Raw genomic sequence first — 16,012 nt, 5'->3', positions numbered from 1 at the left:
ACAATCAAAAAAAATCTACACCTAGACATATAATAGTCAAGATTCCAGAAACCCAACAGAGGAACAAAATTCTACAGGCAGTTGGAGAAAAGAAACAAATCACCTACAAAGGAAAGCCCATCAGAATCATGGCAGATTTCTCAACACAAACTGTCAAATCAAGGAGAGCCTGGAGTGAAGTAGTTCAAGCCCTAAAAGAAAATAACTTCCAACCTAGACTGTTGTATCCTGCAAAATTATCTTTCAAAAATCAGTAGGGAAATTAGATATTTTCACAACAAAGAACACCTGAGAAATTTCATGAACACCAAACCAGCACTCCAAACAATTTTATGCAATATCCTAGAAAAAGACAATGAAGGTCACAACTCCATGAGGGACAACAGAGAGAAGACACCACGCAAGGTAAGGCACTAAAGGGAAAGGGAGAAAAATAAGAAAAGCGCCAACAATAATAAAACATCATGACAGGAATGAGTCAGTATCTCTCAATTATAACTATCAATGTTAATGGCCTCAACTCACCAATCAAAAGAAACAGACTGACAGAATGGATTAAGAAGCAAAACCCAGCAATATGCTGTATACAAGAAACACACCTAACTCAAAAGGAAATTCATAGGCTGAAAGTAAAAGGATGGAAAACAGTTCTCCACGCTACAGGATCCCAGAAAAAAGCAGGGGTAGCAATCTTATTTACAGACAACGTAGATTTCAAGCCAAAACTAATTAAGAGAGACAAAGATGGTCACTACATCCTTGTGAAGGGAACAATCCAAGAGGAACAGATGACAATCCTAAATATATATACACCAAATATGAATGCCCCCAACTATACAAAACAAATATTAATGGACATGAAAAACCAAATAAACACAGCATGGTACTGGCAAAGAAACAGGCTTGAGGACCAGTGGAACAGATTAGAAGATGCAGAAACAACACCAGACACACTCAGCCATCTCATCTTCGACAAAGGAGCCAAACACCCTCACTGGAGGAAAGATAGCCTCTTTAATAAATAGTGCTGGAATAATTGGGCTTCAATTTGCCAAAGATTAAAACTAGACCTATATCTCTTGCCATGCACTAAACTAAAATCAAAATGGATTAAAGATCTAAATACTAAAATAGAAACTCTGATCCAGTTGGAACAGAGGTTAGGTGGAACCCTTGAAGACATTGGTGTAGGAAAAGATTTTATGAACAAAACCTCAGTTGCCCGTGAACTAGCACAAACAATCAACAAATGGGATCTCTTCTTATTAAAAAGCTTCTGCACAGCAAGAGAAACCACCAGCAGTGTGAAGAGACAACCCACAATGTGGGAAAAAATCTTCACCTGCTCTTCCTCAGACAAAGGTCTACTATCTCGAATCTATAAAGAACTTAAAAAGATCAGACCTCCCAAATTTAAAGATCCAATCCAAAAATGGGCATCTGAAATGAACAGACATTTCTCAGACAAAGAAGTAGAAATAGCAAATAAATACATGAAAAAATGCTCAACATCACTGGTCATTCCAGAGATGCAAATGAAAACAATGCTGAGATTCCACTTCACTCCAGAAAGAATGGCTGCTATCATGAAATCAACCAATAACAAATGCTGGCGGGGCTGTGGGACAAGAGGAACCCTGCTCCACTGCTGGTGGGAGTGTAGACTGGTGCAACCACTGTGGAAATCAGTATGGAGATACCTCAAAGAACTAGGACTGGAAGTCCCATTTGACCCCGCTATTCCACTGCTGGGGATCTTCCCCAAAGAATTAAAAGAATTATACCACAGTGATATATGTGCACCCATGTTCATAGCAGCACAGTTTGTAATAGCTAAAACATGGAAACAGCCCAAATGCCCATCAACTGGAGACTGGATAAAGAAAATGTGGTTTTTTAATAAAATGAAGTACTACTCAGCCATAAAAAATGAGAAATTAGAGATTTATAGCTAAGTGGATGCACATTGAGGCGATACTCTTAAGTGAAATAAATAGGACACACATGTGTAAATACCAAATAGTTTCTCTGGTGTGAGAAACTGAAAGTGTAAATAAGGACTAAATGTATAATAGGTCATGTGAAATAGGAAGAAAAGGGACAAAGGGGAAGGAAGTGGGAGGGCTAGGGGAAAGGATAGAAGGGAATGGGATTCATATGAGAAAATGGAAAAATAGGAACAAAATCTTTGTAAATAGGGAGGAATGGAGGGATTGAAGGGAGGGCTGGGCAAGGGTGAAAAAATAAGAACCAAGAGAGACTATGTAAAGGTGCAAATTTCCAATGATGAATGTCATTATATTGTATACCTAAAATGTACCAATGATTAGAATGAATAATCGATAATGCAAAATAGGAAGAAAAGGTCCAAAGGGGTAGGGGTAGTGGGAGGGGCAGGGGAGAGGAAAGAAGGGAAAGGAAAAATGATGAGAAATGGAAAAAATGGAAATAAAGTCTTTGTAAATAGGGAAGGGTGGAGGAGGTGAAGGGAGGGCTAGGAATGGGGAAAAAATAAGAACCAAGATGCATCATGTAAAGGTACAATTCCCAATGAGAAATGTAATTGTGTTGTATACCTACAATGTACCAATAAAAGAATTTAACACACACACAAAAAAAGAAAGACCAAATAAACAATAACACAATTGTAGTGGGGGACCTCAACACCCCTCTACAAATAGACAGATCATCTAGGAAAAAAATTAACAATGAAATTCTAGAACTGATTCAAACTATTGAACAAATGGACTTGATAGATGTTTATAAATTGTTCCACCTCACAAAATCAGAATACACATTCTTTTCAGCTACACATGGGTCATTCTCCAAAATAGATCACACACTAGCTCACAGGTCAAATCTGAGTAAATGTAAACGAATTGAAGTTATCCCCTGTATATTATCAGACCATAGTGCAATACAATTGGAGATCAATAACATAAGAAATCGCAAAACACCCAAAAACACATGGAAATTGAATAACACCCTCCTGAACAACCAATGGGTCACAGAAGAAATTAGACAGTGTCTACAAGTAAATGATAATGCCAGTACAACATACAAGAATGTGTGGGACACAATGAAAGCGGTTCTGTGCGGGAAATTCATAGCAGTGACTGCCCATATTAGGACAACAGAGAGAACTCAGTTAAATAACCTAATGCAGAACCTCAAGCTCCTAGAAAAAGAAGAGCATAACAAACTCAAAGCTCATACAAGAAAGCAAGTTATAAAGATCCGAGCAGAAATCAATGCAATGGAGACTAAGAGAATGATACAAAAAAATCAATGAATCAAAGAGCTGGTTTTTTGAAAGAATAAATAAAATCCATAAACCTTTAGCAAACCTCATCAAAAAAAAGGGAAGAAAAGACTCAAATCCATGCAATTAAGAATGAAAAAGGGGAAGTCACAACAGAACCAGCAGAAATCCAGAGGATCATCAATACCCACTTTGAGAACCTGTACTCTAATAAAATGGAAAACACAGAAGAAATGGACAGATTCCTAGATACATACAAACAGCCAAAGTTAAATGAAGAAGATATAGAAATTCTAAACACCCCCAATAACAATGAAAATTTCAATGAAATTGAAAATGTAATTAAAAATTTACAAACAAAGAAAAGCCCAGGTCCTGATGGCTTTACTGCTGAATTCTACAAGACATTTAAAAAAGAACTATCACCATTACTCTTTAAACTCATCAAGGAAATTGAACGGGAAGCAAGGCTTCCAAAGGCTTTCCTGAAAGCAAGTGTTACTTTGATTCCAAAACCAAGGAAAGACGCAACCCAAAAAGAGAACTACAGACCAATCTCCCTAATGAACATAGATGAAAAATCCTCAACAAGGTACTGGCAAACAGAATACAGAGGGTCATTAAGAAGATCATACACCCTGACCATGTTGGATTTATCCCAGGGATGCAAGGATGGTTCAACATACATAAATCAATAAATGTAATACACTATATTAACAGAGTCAAGGACAAAAACCATATGATCATCTCAATAGATGCAGAAAAGGCATTTGACAAAATCCAGCACCCATTCATGATAAAAATGCCACATAAAATTGGAATAGAAGGTCTTTATCTCAACCTGATTAAGGCTATCTATGAAAAACCAACAGCCAACATCATACTAAATGGTCAAAAACTGAAAACTTCCATGCTAAAATCAGGAATAAGACAAGGATGCCCACTATCACCACTCCTGTTCAATATTGTTCTGGAAACATTAGCCATAGCAATTAGACAAGAGAAAGAAATAAAAGGAATAAAGATAGGAAAGGAAGAAGTGAAACTATCATTATTTGCTGATGATATGATACTTTACATAGAAGACCCAAAAAACTCAGTCAAAGGCCTTCTAGACCTAATTGACAGATTCAGTAGAGTAGCTGGATATAAGGTCAACACTCAAAAAACAACAGCCTTCTTATATGCAAATAGCAGACCCACTGAGAGAGAAATTTGGGAAATAATTCCTTTTACAATAGCATCTAAAAAAATGAAATATCTAGGAATCAACCTAACAAAGGAAGCAAAAGACCTCTACACTGAAAACTACAGCCCTCTGAAGAAGGAGATCGAAGAGGATATAAGAAAATGGAAAGATATCCGTTGTTGCTGGGTAGGAAGAACCAATACAGTGAAAATGGCAACACTTCCAAAATTATTATATAAATTTAATGCAATACTGATTGAAATTCCAACAATATACTTCACAGAACTAGAGAAAACATTCCAAAAATTCATTTGGAAGCAGAAGAAACCTAGAATAGCAAAAGCAATTCCGGGCAACAGAGACATGGCTGGGAGTATCACAATCCCCAACTTGAAACTATACTATAAAGCTACTGTGATAAAAACAGCATGGTACTGACAAAGAAACAGACACGAAGATCAATGGAATAGATTAGAAGATACAGAAACAACTCCAGACATACTCAGCCACCTCATCTTTGACAAAGGAGTCAATTGCCCTTGAGAAAAGATAGGCTGTTCAATAAATGGTGTTGGAAAAACTGGATTTCAACCTGCCAAAGATTAAAACGAGGCCCATACCTATCACCATGCACTAAACTGAGATCAAAGTGGATTAAAGAGCTAAATATCAAGACAGAAACAGTAAACTTGCTGGAAGATAAGTTAGATAGAACTCTCAATGACATTGGCATAGGAAAAGTCTTTATGAATAAAACTTCAGTAGCACAGGAGCTAACACAAAGAATCAACAACAGGGATCTCATCTTATTAAAAAGCTTCTGCTCTGCAAGGGAAACTACCAACAGAGCTAAGAGACAACCTACAATATGGGAAGAAATTTTTAGCAGCTGTACCTCAGACAAAGGTCTATCTAGAATATATAAAGAATTGGAAAAAATCAGACCCCCCCAATTCAAAAATGGGTATCTGAAATGAACAGACATTTCTCAGACAAAGAAATAAAAGCAGCAAATAAACATATGAAAAAATGTTCAGCATCACTGGTCATTTGAGAGATGCAGATGAAAACAACACTGAGATTCCACCTCACCCCAGAAAGAATGGCTGCTATCAAGAAATCAACCAATTACAAATGCTGGTGGGGGTGTGGGGAAAAGGAACCCTTCTCCACTCTTGGTGGGAGTGCAGACTGGTGCAACCACTGTGGAAATCGGTGTGGAGATACCTCAAAGAACTAGGACTAGAGGTCCCATTTGACCCAGCTATTTCCCTGCTGGGTATCTTCCCCAAAGAATTAAAAGAATCATACCACAGTGATATATGTGCACCCATGTTCATAGTGGCACAGTTTGTAATAGCTAAAGCTTGGAAACCGCCCAAGAGTCCATCAACTGGAAACTGGATAAAGAAGATGTGGGGGTTTTTTATAAAATGGAGTACTACTCAGCCATAAAGAATGAGAAACTAGAGTCATTTATAGCTAAATGGATGCGTATCGAGGCCATCCTCTTAAGCGAAATAAATAGGACACACATGTGTAAACACGGAATAGTATCTCTAGTGTGAGAAACTGAAAGTGCAAATAAGGATGAAAACGATTCAAACGAATAATTGATAATTTGAAATAGGAAAAGGTCCTAGGGGGTAGGGGTGGTGGGAGAGGAAGGGGAAAGGAAAGAAGAGAAAGAAAAATTATGAGAAAGAAAAAAAATGGAAACAAAGTCTATGTAAATAGGGAAGGGTGGAGGGGGTGAAGGGAGGGCAGGTAATGGGGAAAAAATAAGAACCAAGACACATCACGTTCAGGTACAAACACCCAATGATAAATGTAAATGTATTGTATACCTAAAATGTACCAATTAATATATAAATAAATAAATAAATTTTTCTTAAAAAAACAAACAAGTTGTCAAAAGCTCCCTTCCCTGCAGAGGGCGCTGTTGAGTTTAGGAAGAAGCAGATGGGCCTTTGCCTGGAGGTGAACGGGGTAAACTGTCATTCAACAACTGTCTGAGCATTCATTCTGGTTTTTCATTGAACTTAAGGTAGCAACTTTAGGTGCTCCACTGTTTTCCTAAACAATATTAAAGAAGCTTTCCTCTTTTTGAGATTACAGAAGCTACCAATTAATCTGATGCATTTTACCATTTAGTCTTTAAATCATTTTATAAAAATCAAAAGGTCTTATGGGCATTTTTAATCATAGTCCTCCTATGCTGCATATAAGAGCAAGTGTAAACAAAGTTAACTGGCTGAGGTAACCTGAAATATTATCACAGTGGGTCTGGCTCGTCTAAATCACCTCTTGGTCCACAGTCAACGTCCCTGTTTCCCCAGCTGCTCACTCAAGCCCCTAACACACACACACACACCCCTCCCCGTGCTGCAGTGTCTCTCTTAAAATGCTCCGCTCTTCTCTCCAGAACTCCCCACCCTTTGGGGACCCCCATCTCTCAAGTTTTCAGGAAGCATCAGCACAAACCTCCAAACCCACTTCCATGTGCAACTGGGACAAATCTTACTGTGTGACGCAAATGGGCTGAAGTACATCAAGCACTTGCCTGGTTCTAGGCACTGGAGATGCAGGGGTGTGTGTGTGTGTGTGTGTGTGTGTGTGTGTGTGTGTGTGTGTTGGATGGGCAGTTTTCCTCCTGTAGTGACATTATAATGAAGGGATAACAGGTGATAAAAATAAGTAAGCACTATACATGCCACACTGAGTATTAATAAGCACGAGGAACAAATAAGACTTGTCACATGTGTATGTAGTGAAAGGGATAGAATTTCAGATACTCATTTCCATCTCAAAGGCCTCACTCGGAAGTGACATTTCAGCAGAGCTGAAGTTGTCAAGGGAGCTGGGCTTAGGGCACAGGGGCAGCGAGAATTCCCAGCGGAGACAGCAGTGGCCAAGCCTCTGCTTCGGGAAGGAGCTCCAGCTGGGTGGGAGAGGGCACACAGCGGGCAGGTGGAAGGCTGCAGGTCCCACCTCCCCTCCCTGAGAGGTAGCAAGCAGCCAGACTGCACAGGGCCTGCTGCGACATAACCAAGACTCGCTGTGGTCTGCAGGACATGGCAGAGAGCTTGAGCAGAGGACGCCATGGCCTGGCTGGCTGTGGTGGACTGAACTTTGTCTCCCCAAAAAGACACATTGAAGTCCTAACCCCAGAACCTCAAAATGTGACCTTTTTTGGAAATGAGATCGTAGTAGATATAATTAGTTAAGATGAGGTTCTAGGGAATACAGCAGACCCTTAATCCAACATGACTGATGTCCTCACAAAAAGTGGGGAGCTGGCTATGTGAAGAAAATGACAGAGAAAGAAGAACACTAAGTAGTGACAGAGACGAGGAACCCCAAGGACTGTCAGCCATAAGCGGAAGCCAGTAAGAAGAAAGCAAGGTTCTAGGAAGAGCCCAGGGGAACCTGTCCGGGTGGACAGTTTGTTTTGGATTCTAGCGTCCAGAGCCATGAGTGAACAAAGCCGTGGGGTTTGTGGTGCTTTGTAACAGCAGTTCCAGGCAATGAATGGACCACGGGGTATGAACAGAATGACTCTGGCTCCTGTCTTGAGAATAGATTCTCAAGGACCAAGAAAAAATCAGAAAGGCAAGTGGAAAGGAAGATGCAACTATCTAACTGAGAAGAACAGCCACTTGGAGCAGTCTGATGGTGGCAGGACTGACAGAACCTACTGTCAGGGTGGATATGGTACCAAGAGGAGCAGAGGCCGCCATTCTCTGGGATGGGAAAGAGGAGATCAGGCCGGGTATGGGGGTGCACACCTGTTATCCCAGCACTTGGGAGGCTGGGGCAGGAGGATCACCACAAGTTCGAGGCCAGCCTGGGGTACGCAGTGAGTTCAAGTTCAGCCTGGATGACATAACAAGACCTTGCCTCAAAAAACAAAACAGACAACAACAAAGTAGATTGGGGTTGGAGGCAACATCAGTTCAGCTCTGAACCTCCTTCTATGGACATGAGATGTGGAACTGGCGATGTTGACCAAGTGAGCCTCTTGGCTTCCCTCCCTCCTGGTTCCACTGTCGGTCTCCTTCGCCTTACTGTGGTCTGCGGGTGTCCTTTGCCACCCCTGAAACTCGAAGACCAACTGACCTCACTTTGGGGATGCCAGCATCAGGGTCACAAACTGACTAGGAAGGCAGGCGCTGGCCGATGTGCTTGTGCTGGAGACCCGACTGCCCTCTCCCCAGGAGAGCACTCCAGAGTGGACCGAGGTCCGTTCGCGCTGAAGTGTCCACAGCTCCCTGCCTGCTGGTCCTGAGCAGCTCAGGCAGGATTAATAAAGGCCTCTCTAAACTGCTAACTCCACAAGGACAGGGCTGTGCATTCTTAGTTCCAAGTGCTGAACACAGTGCCCCACACTTCCTAAGTACTCATTTCTTCTGACTGAAGGCGCGACGTGAATAAAGGAGCATTAGCTAGACCTCCAGTGGGGCCCAAGCAGCCAAAGAAATAAGTCTGCAGGGGAGGCGTGCATGAGTACAGTGGTGGCGCCTGCGCCCCCTCAAGCCCGTGTTCCTCCAGGATTCCTCGGGTCTCAGAACACTGCCAGCTGCAGTGGGGTGGTCAGGGCCCTGCGATGGGAGGCCGAGGCCGGGACTCCGCTGGGAAGGTATTCAAAGGAATCAAAAGAGAAAAGGAGGCCTGAGCCAGAGAGAACAATAAACTTGAGAATGTACTCTTCCCCCGGCCCTTTTTTATTTATTATTTTGAGACAGGCTCGACTCAAATTTGCAGTGCTCCTGGGATGATAGGCCTGTGCCACCATCCCCAGCTCAGCCAGTTTTATATTTAGCTCTCTGATCCATTTTGAGTTGATTTTTTTTTTTTGGTACCAGGGATTGAACTCGGGTCCTTGTCCTTGCATGGCAAGCAGTGGAACCACTGAGCTAAATCTCCAGGATCTTGAGTTGATTTTTATGCCCTGTGAGAGACAGGAGTCTAGTTTCAATTTTCTACATGTGGATATCCAATTTTCCCAGTACCATTCATTTTCGGAATAGGACTCCAATAGCTCAGGAAATAGTAGCAAAAATCAACAGGTGGGATCACATCAAATTAAAAAGCTTTTGCACAACAAAGAAAACATTTAACAGAGTAAAGATATAGCCTGAAAAATAGAAGAAAATCTCTGCCAGCTGCTCTTCACATGGAAGATTAATACCTAGAATATATAAAGAAATTTTTTAAAACCCACAAATAACCCAACCGATCAATGGGCACATGAATCGAACATGAAAAATGATATTCTTAAGAAGACCACAAGGCCAGGGATGTAGCTCAACAGCTCAATGCCTGCCTGGCAGGCGTGGGGCCCTGAGTTTGATTCCCCGTACCAAAAAAGAAAAAAAGAAAAACAGATCCCCAAAAAAGCCCCTTAAAAAAGAAGACTGCAACTTCTGTCTGTACTCCCTAGGCTTGTTTATGCTTCTTTTCTTCCAGGACCATCACGCCCAAAATCTCTTACACATATTTTAAGTCTATAAATTAGCTTATTTGATAAGATACAGGCAGAAACCTGACTTTAAGAAATAGTTAGATCGCCTGCGCCCTTCTCCTGTAAACTGGGCCGTCCTTTCACCTGTGAATCTGCCATTATCTTTCCACCTGTGGGTGGGCCATTGATTTTGCTCCGAAACCAAACCCAAAGTTTCTACAGACTCTTACATTCCACCCCCAAAACACAACAATCTCCAGCTCCAGGCCACTATGTGCCTCTCTCCCTCTCCAGGCCCCACGCAAGCGCCAATTCTTTGAGTACTTTTTGTACTTTTAAAATTCTGCCTAATAAATCTCTTTGTGCTTCTTTCTGGCTCATCATAAGCATTATTTTTCTGTGCTGGAAGTCAGCGAACCCGTGGTGAGTCCAATTTCCCCCATCAGCTCCGGGGCCTCCAGGGACCCTGTGTGGTAACAGCATGACACTGGGCCAGGTTCGGGGTCCAGAATCAGAACTTGGGACAATGTTTCTCCATTAGAGGAGAAATTCTCCTCCCCCAGGGCAGCGCTGCACACCTCCCTCCCGGTTTTTGCCTCCTCTACACACCCATCCATTGTAACGAGGGAAAGACAGACAGACAGACCGACCAACCGACCGACCAGGAGGAGCTCTGCGAGGGGTCCGAGCTTTAGACAGAGTCACTGTGCGCTTTCCTGGAGTAAGGGAGGAAGGTGACGCGCGTCAGACCACGGGAAGTGCCACCCCAATCCCGAGCCGCCCGCCCCCCGCCCCCCCCCGCCCCAGCCAGCGTTCCCTCCCGGATGGGGGGTGGCCTGGCCCAGGGACCGTGTAGGATGGCAGCGTGGATGAGGCTGGACCTGCCCTCCAGGTGTCCACAGGCTGCGCTGCGGACTTGAGAGGAGAGTGGGCCGTGGGCGGAGGAGCGAGGGAAGGAGGGTAGAAACAATCAGTGGCTCCTACTGCATCGCATCGCCACGTCCCAGGGACTCTCAATGACGATGTGTCTTTCCCGCGTGCTACGAAAGTATTTTTGGTTTGTCAGAACAGGAGGGCAAAACATCCTGTTTAACAGTTTCTTCAGTTAATTTATCACTTTTATGTAGATATATGTGCCTCCACGTGTGGCCAGGCTCCCGGCTCTGCAGAGGCCAGTGGAGTAGACTTGAGCCATGCGCCCTCCCCTCAGAGCATGAGGTGTGAGAAAATACAACTGGAATGTTTAAATTAAAAATGCATCACGGTACCAGGCACAAGACCACGCGTTCCCCTCAAAACGCTCCCCCTTGATTGGAACACACTTAGCCCATCCCTCTGCCCCTTTCTGAAGCAGTTCTGAGGGTCTCTTTCTTGGGTTCCTCTATAAGGTCTGATCAGAAATACAGCGAGTGCTGCTGCCGCCATCCAATAGAAAAGCAGGCTCCTAAAGCATGGCACTGAGTCCTCATCCGCCCTGTGCGCTGGGTCCGTCACCAGGCAACTCGGGCTGTTCTCCTGAAGCAGGACACTGCACAGCCATGTCGGTGCAGCCGAAGACGCTCACGAAAGAGGACTCCAGAGCTGGGCAGGAAGTAGCAGGAACGATGGCCTGGCCGAGTGTGCTTCAAGAGAGAGGGGGGTTTTGAGGGGGCTTCATGGCCATGTGTCTTTTATGGTAATAAATTTTTAAACTTTAAACATTTACCATATTTTTCAGTCACACTTCATAATTTATCTTGGGAGCTCTCTCTTGACCTCCTTGGCGGTTCTTAGGGCAGGGATTGCTCACTAATAAGCCTTACAGGACCTGGGTTTTTCCAGACACCTTGGTTCTTGGATCCCTTCCCCAGCTCGCCTTCAGCGGGTCAGTAAATAACCAAAATTACAAGCTCCTACTTATCAGCATGGGGAGAGGAGAAATGCGCAGAGTGTGGTTTGTCTCAAAGTGGGTTTGCTTGATCAGCTAAGAAGTGATGGATAGGCAGCTATAAATACGTAACACGTGGGCCACCTTGACTAGACTCTAAGGAATTAAATCCAAGCCACTTCAATTATTTATTTTTGTAGGTTATTCCTATATATACGTCTGATATTTATCCAATGAGATTATCTACCAACATGTGTTGTGAATTATCATTTGGTTTAAGATCTGAGATTTCTTTCAGCAAATATTTGACAACCTCCTATGTCATAGGCATTTTGTCTGGGTCAGTGGGGGACACAAAAGTGAACAAGAAAGGCCTGTCCTTGCCTTTGAGGAGCCCAGTCCGGCAGGGAGACAAACATAGTTGAGAAATAATTAATTGCAATTCTCACAAGTGCTTCAGGGAAAAGCACAGGGTGTCGAGAGAGTGGCTAACAGGGGACGAGACACACAAGTCTGTGCACGGGGAGAGCATCCCCAAGGATACAGCATTCACAAGGAAGGATGTGTGAGACATGAGGAGGCAGGAAGCTGTTTGAGAGCGGAAACCACACGTGCAAGAGCCCTGTGGTAGGAAGGAAGTTGGCCCAGGAGAGGAACTGAAATCCTGAGGCTGGAACAGAATGCACAAGAAAGTGAGATGACACTTGCACGGTAAAAAGCACTGAAGATAACAGTCCCGAGGGGTCCCACCTACAGTGTGGCTTTTATTCAAGTGCAACAGAAGCCTTCAAGGCTCAACCAAGAATGAGGATGCTAACATTTCTTCCAAAGCAGCACAGTGGGCGTGGTGGTGCACGCCTGGAGTCCCAGAACTCTGGGAGGCTGAGGCAGGATGATCCCAAGGATGAGCCCAACCTGGGCAGCTCTGTCCTTAGCCAGACCCTGTCTCAAACTAAAAAACCAAAAAGGGGCTGGGGATATAGCTCCAAGCAAAGGCCCTGGGATCGACCCTCAGCTCCACAAAGATAAATACATAAAACAAACAGCACAACAGCAACATATCACTGTTGCAAAGAAAATTCAAACCTTGCAATTTCATAGATTAAAAGTTGTAAGGCAGAGTATTTCCAACCATGTTCCTTAGGAATACTTCTCTTTAAATGTTCTCCATGAGTTAATAAAGTTTCAGAAATATTCCTACTGGAGTTGGGTGCATAATGGTCTGCAGCAGGTAAAAGTGAGTGCTGAGACACAGATCTGGAAACGATTTCAATGGTGTAGAAAATTTTCATAATTTTGGCCAGAATAGTAACAGTAATGGCCGAGGGAAACAGTGGTTGCAGAAGGCAGAGTCTGGGGATTGGTTAGGTAAGTGATTGGGGGAGGGAAGGCAGAGCCCAAGCATAGCAAGGAGACTCCAGGCAAGACGGTGTTGAGGACTATTAGGGAGATGATAGTAGCTACTAGTTATAACAATAGCTGTTCCTTATGTGCCAGGTGGTGTTCTAAGAAGCCTTTACTAGTAACTCATTGAATTCTCCTAAAAACTAAGAGATACAAGGGCTGATCAAAGACTATCATTATGTTTAACTTTACATATTATTATAGTAAAAGACACGTTGCCATTAATGCCTCTCAAAATCCTCCCCCTCAATTGCAACACACCCCTTTGTTCTTGCCACTTTCTGAAGTCATTCTGGAGTCCTCTTTCACGAGAGTCTTTACCAGGTTTTATAAAAAATACAGTGAATGCTGCTGCTGCCACCCAGCGCTGCTGCCATCCCCAGGAAGGCAGCTCATAAAAACATGATGCTGCATCCTCACCCACCTTATTCACTGGCTCTGGCACACGGGTCTCCGGCTCCTCCCCAAAGTCAAAATGACCATGAAAGGGAAACGACTGAACGAACTCACAACATCAAAGCAGCAGGACAGAGCAACTAAAGACATGAAAGAAGACTTCCAGAACTTCTTCAGAAGGTTTCAGGAAAGATGGGATAAGTGTGTTCAACATGAGGGGAAGCAATGTGTCTTTTACTGTGATAAGTGTTTAAAAGTTTGAACATTCACCGTAGTTTTTGATCACACCTCATAAGAACTATTATTTTTGACATTTTACTGATAAGGAAACTGAGACTCAGAGAAGTTAATAGACTTATTCTTCAGATAGAGGGCTAATATCTAGAACACATGAAGAACTCAAAAATATTAGACGTCCCCAAAATAAAAGACCCAATCAAAAACTGTGCACATGGGGCCAGGGATTTAGCTCAATGGAGCCACCGCCTGCCTCACAAGCACAAGGTCCCGAGTTCGATCTCTGGTACAAAAGTAAAACAAAAAATGTGCACATGAAATGAACAGACACCTCACAGAAGAAGCAGGCATGGAGGTTACCAGTGGAGGGTGAGAATGGAAGAGGAGGTGCTAAAGCTTTGTTGGCCAACAATATATATGCAACACCATTTTAAAGGCTAATAGGAAAAGAAAGCATGTAGGGAGGGACAGCGTGACCACCAATCAGCATTACAGGTCCTCCAGAGGTTAGTGAGAAAACTCAGCACGGCTGGCCATTGTTCTTCACCCACTGTCTTAGTCTGTTCATGCCGCTGACCATGAGCTGTACAGCTTATAAGTGAGCAATCATTGCTCACAGTTCTGGAGGTTGGGAGTCCCAGACCAAGGCGACAGCAGATTGGATGTCTGACAAGGGCAGACGTAGATGGCACCTCTTCTGGCCTCCTCACACGGTGGAAGAAGGGTTTCACTAGGGCTTTCTCACTAAAAGCACTAAGACCCTTTGTGAGGGCTCCACTTCCTTGACCTAATCGCCTCCCAAAGGACTCACGTCCTAAAAGCAACACCTTGGAGTTAGGGTTTCAACTTATGAATTTTGAGAGACACGCACATTCAGCTGGCAGCAGCCTCATTACACCATGTTGGTTCAGACACAGCACCAACAGAAAGCTGGAGTTAAGCCTGACAGGGTCAAAAAAAGAAGTATTAGAAAGCAAGAAAGAGGCCCAGCATCTGAGAGGATACTCAAGGAAGTGGCTGTAAGAAGGAATTCTGAGAAATCGTCTATATATGGGTAGAAGTGAGGACGTGAACAAGGAAGGAATCAGTAAAACAAGGGCGATACTATTGGTCCTACTTTTGGTGAGGGCCAAACAGTATTGATAAAGTTAGGTAAGTGTGAGACTATCCTCCCACAAAATACAAACTACTTAAAGACTTGAGGAATAGTTCCTACCTCAGGGGTAAACAGAGAGGTGCAATTTTCGACCCCAGGGAATGTGTGGGAATGCCTGGAGACACTGTCTGTCAGGGCTACTGGTAGAGGAAGGGATTCTCCTCCCCAGGGATACTGATGAGCAGCTTGCTCACAGCACGGGACATCCACAGCAAACTTGGACCTGGACAATCTGTCTCATCTTAGATTCCCCAGCTTCTATTGTGATATTTTATGTTGAATATGAGTATGTCTATGGACTGGACAATGTGCTACCTAATGAAGTTGAATTAGTCAGGTTCCTAGAATCATAAAAAAACAAAGAGAAGGAGGGAGGAAGGGAGGGGGCTCTGAGGGATCGATTGCCGCAATCCGGGAGGCTAGCAAGTCCCATCGTCTGCTGTCTGCAGCTGAGGTCTGGGCAGGCCACTGGTGTGATTCAATCTGAGCCCAAAAGCCTATGAACCAGAGGATCCAATGTGAACTCCTGAACCTAGGTCTGGACAGGATGAGATGCCTGGGCTCAAATGGCCTGGCAGGAAGCAGAAAGGGGTGAAAGCTTCCTTCCTCCACCTTATGTTCTATTCAGACCCTCAATGACTTTCATGATGTACACTCACCTGGGAGAGGGAAGTCTCTCGGTAAATCCACTGATCCGAATTCCAATCTTATCTGGAAATACGCTCACGGGCACAGAATAATAATATTTAATCTTAGCACCCCCTAGCCAGTCAAGTTGACATGGAACATTTAGCCATCACAGAGTACAATGCAAAGTACAATGTCCTAAGTCGCGGTATATCCTTAGCTAGGCTGATAGTGTCCTTAACCACTCTTGAAAGTACTACGACAGGGCTCACTTCTCACATGCAACAGAGAGCAACTATCCTGGCAGGGCGCATCTGATAATACCTCTCTGGTTTCCCTCCTGAGTGAAGAAATCTCTGGGAATCATTGATTTCTCAGAAAATCTTTGGTCAAAACCACTATACCAAAGA

The 16,012-nt window shown here is 43.5% G+C and overlaps 1 long non-coding RNA gene across 1 annotated transcript in view; it reads right to left on the bottom strand.

Annotated features, from left to right (window-relative positions):
• The window catches only part of LOC147820770 (uncharacterized), a 51,011-nt gene that overhangs the window by 9,611 nt on the left and 25,388 nt on the right, over positions 1-16,012 (bottom strand). The window lies entirely within an intron of this gene.

The sequence above is a fragment of the Heterocephalus glaber genome, unplaced genomic scaffold (genome assembly GCF_053883595.1).
Source record: "Heterocephalus glaber isolate CG9 unplaced genomic scaffold, H.glaber_assembly_v1.0 deba00001805, whole genome shotgun sequence".
NCBI lineage: Eukaryota > Metazoa > Chordata > Mammalia > Rodentia > Bathyergidae > Heterocephalus > Heterocephalus glaber.
The sequence above is the reverse complement of the archived record's forward strand: the minus strand, read 5'-3'. Positions and strand labels throughout refer to the sequence as shown.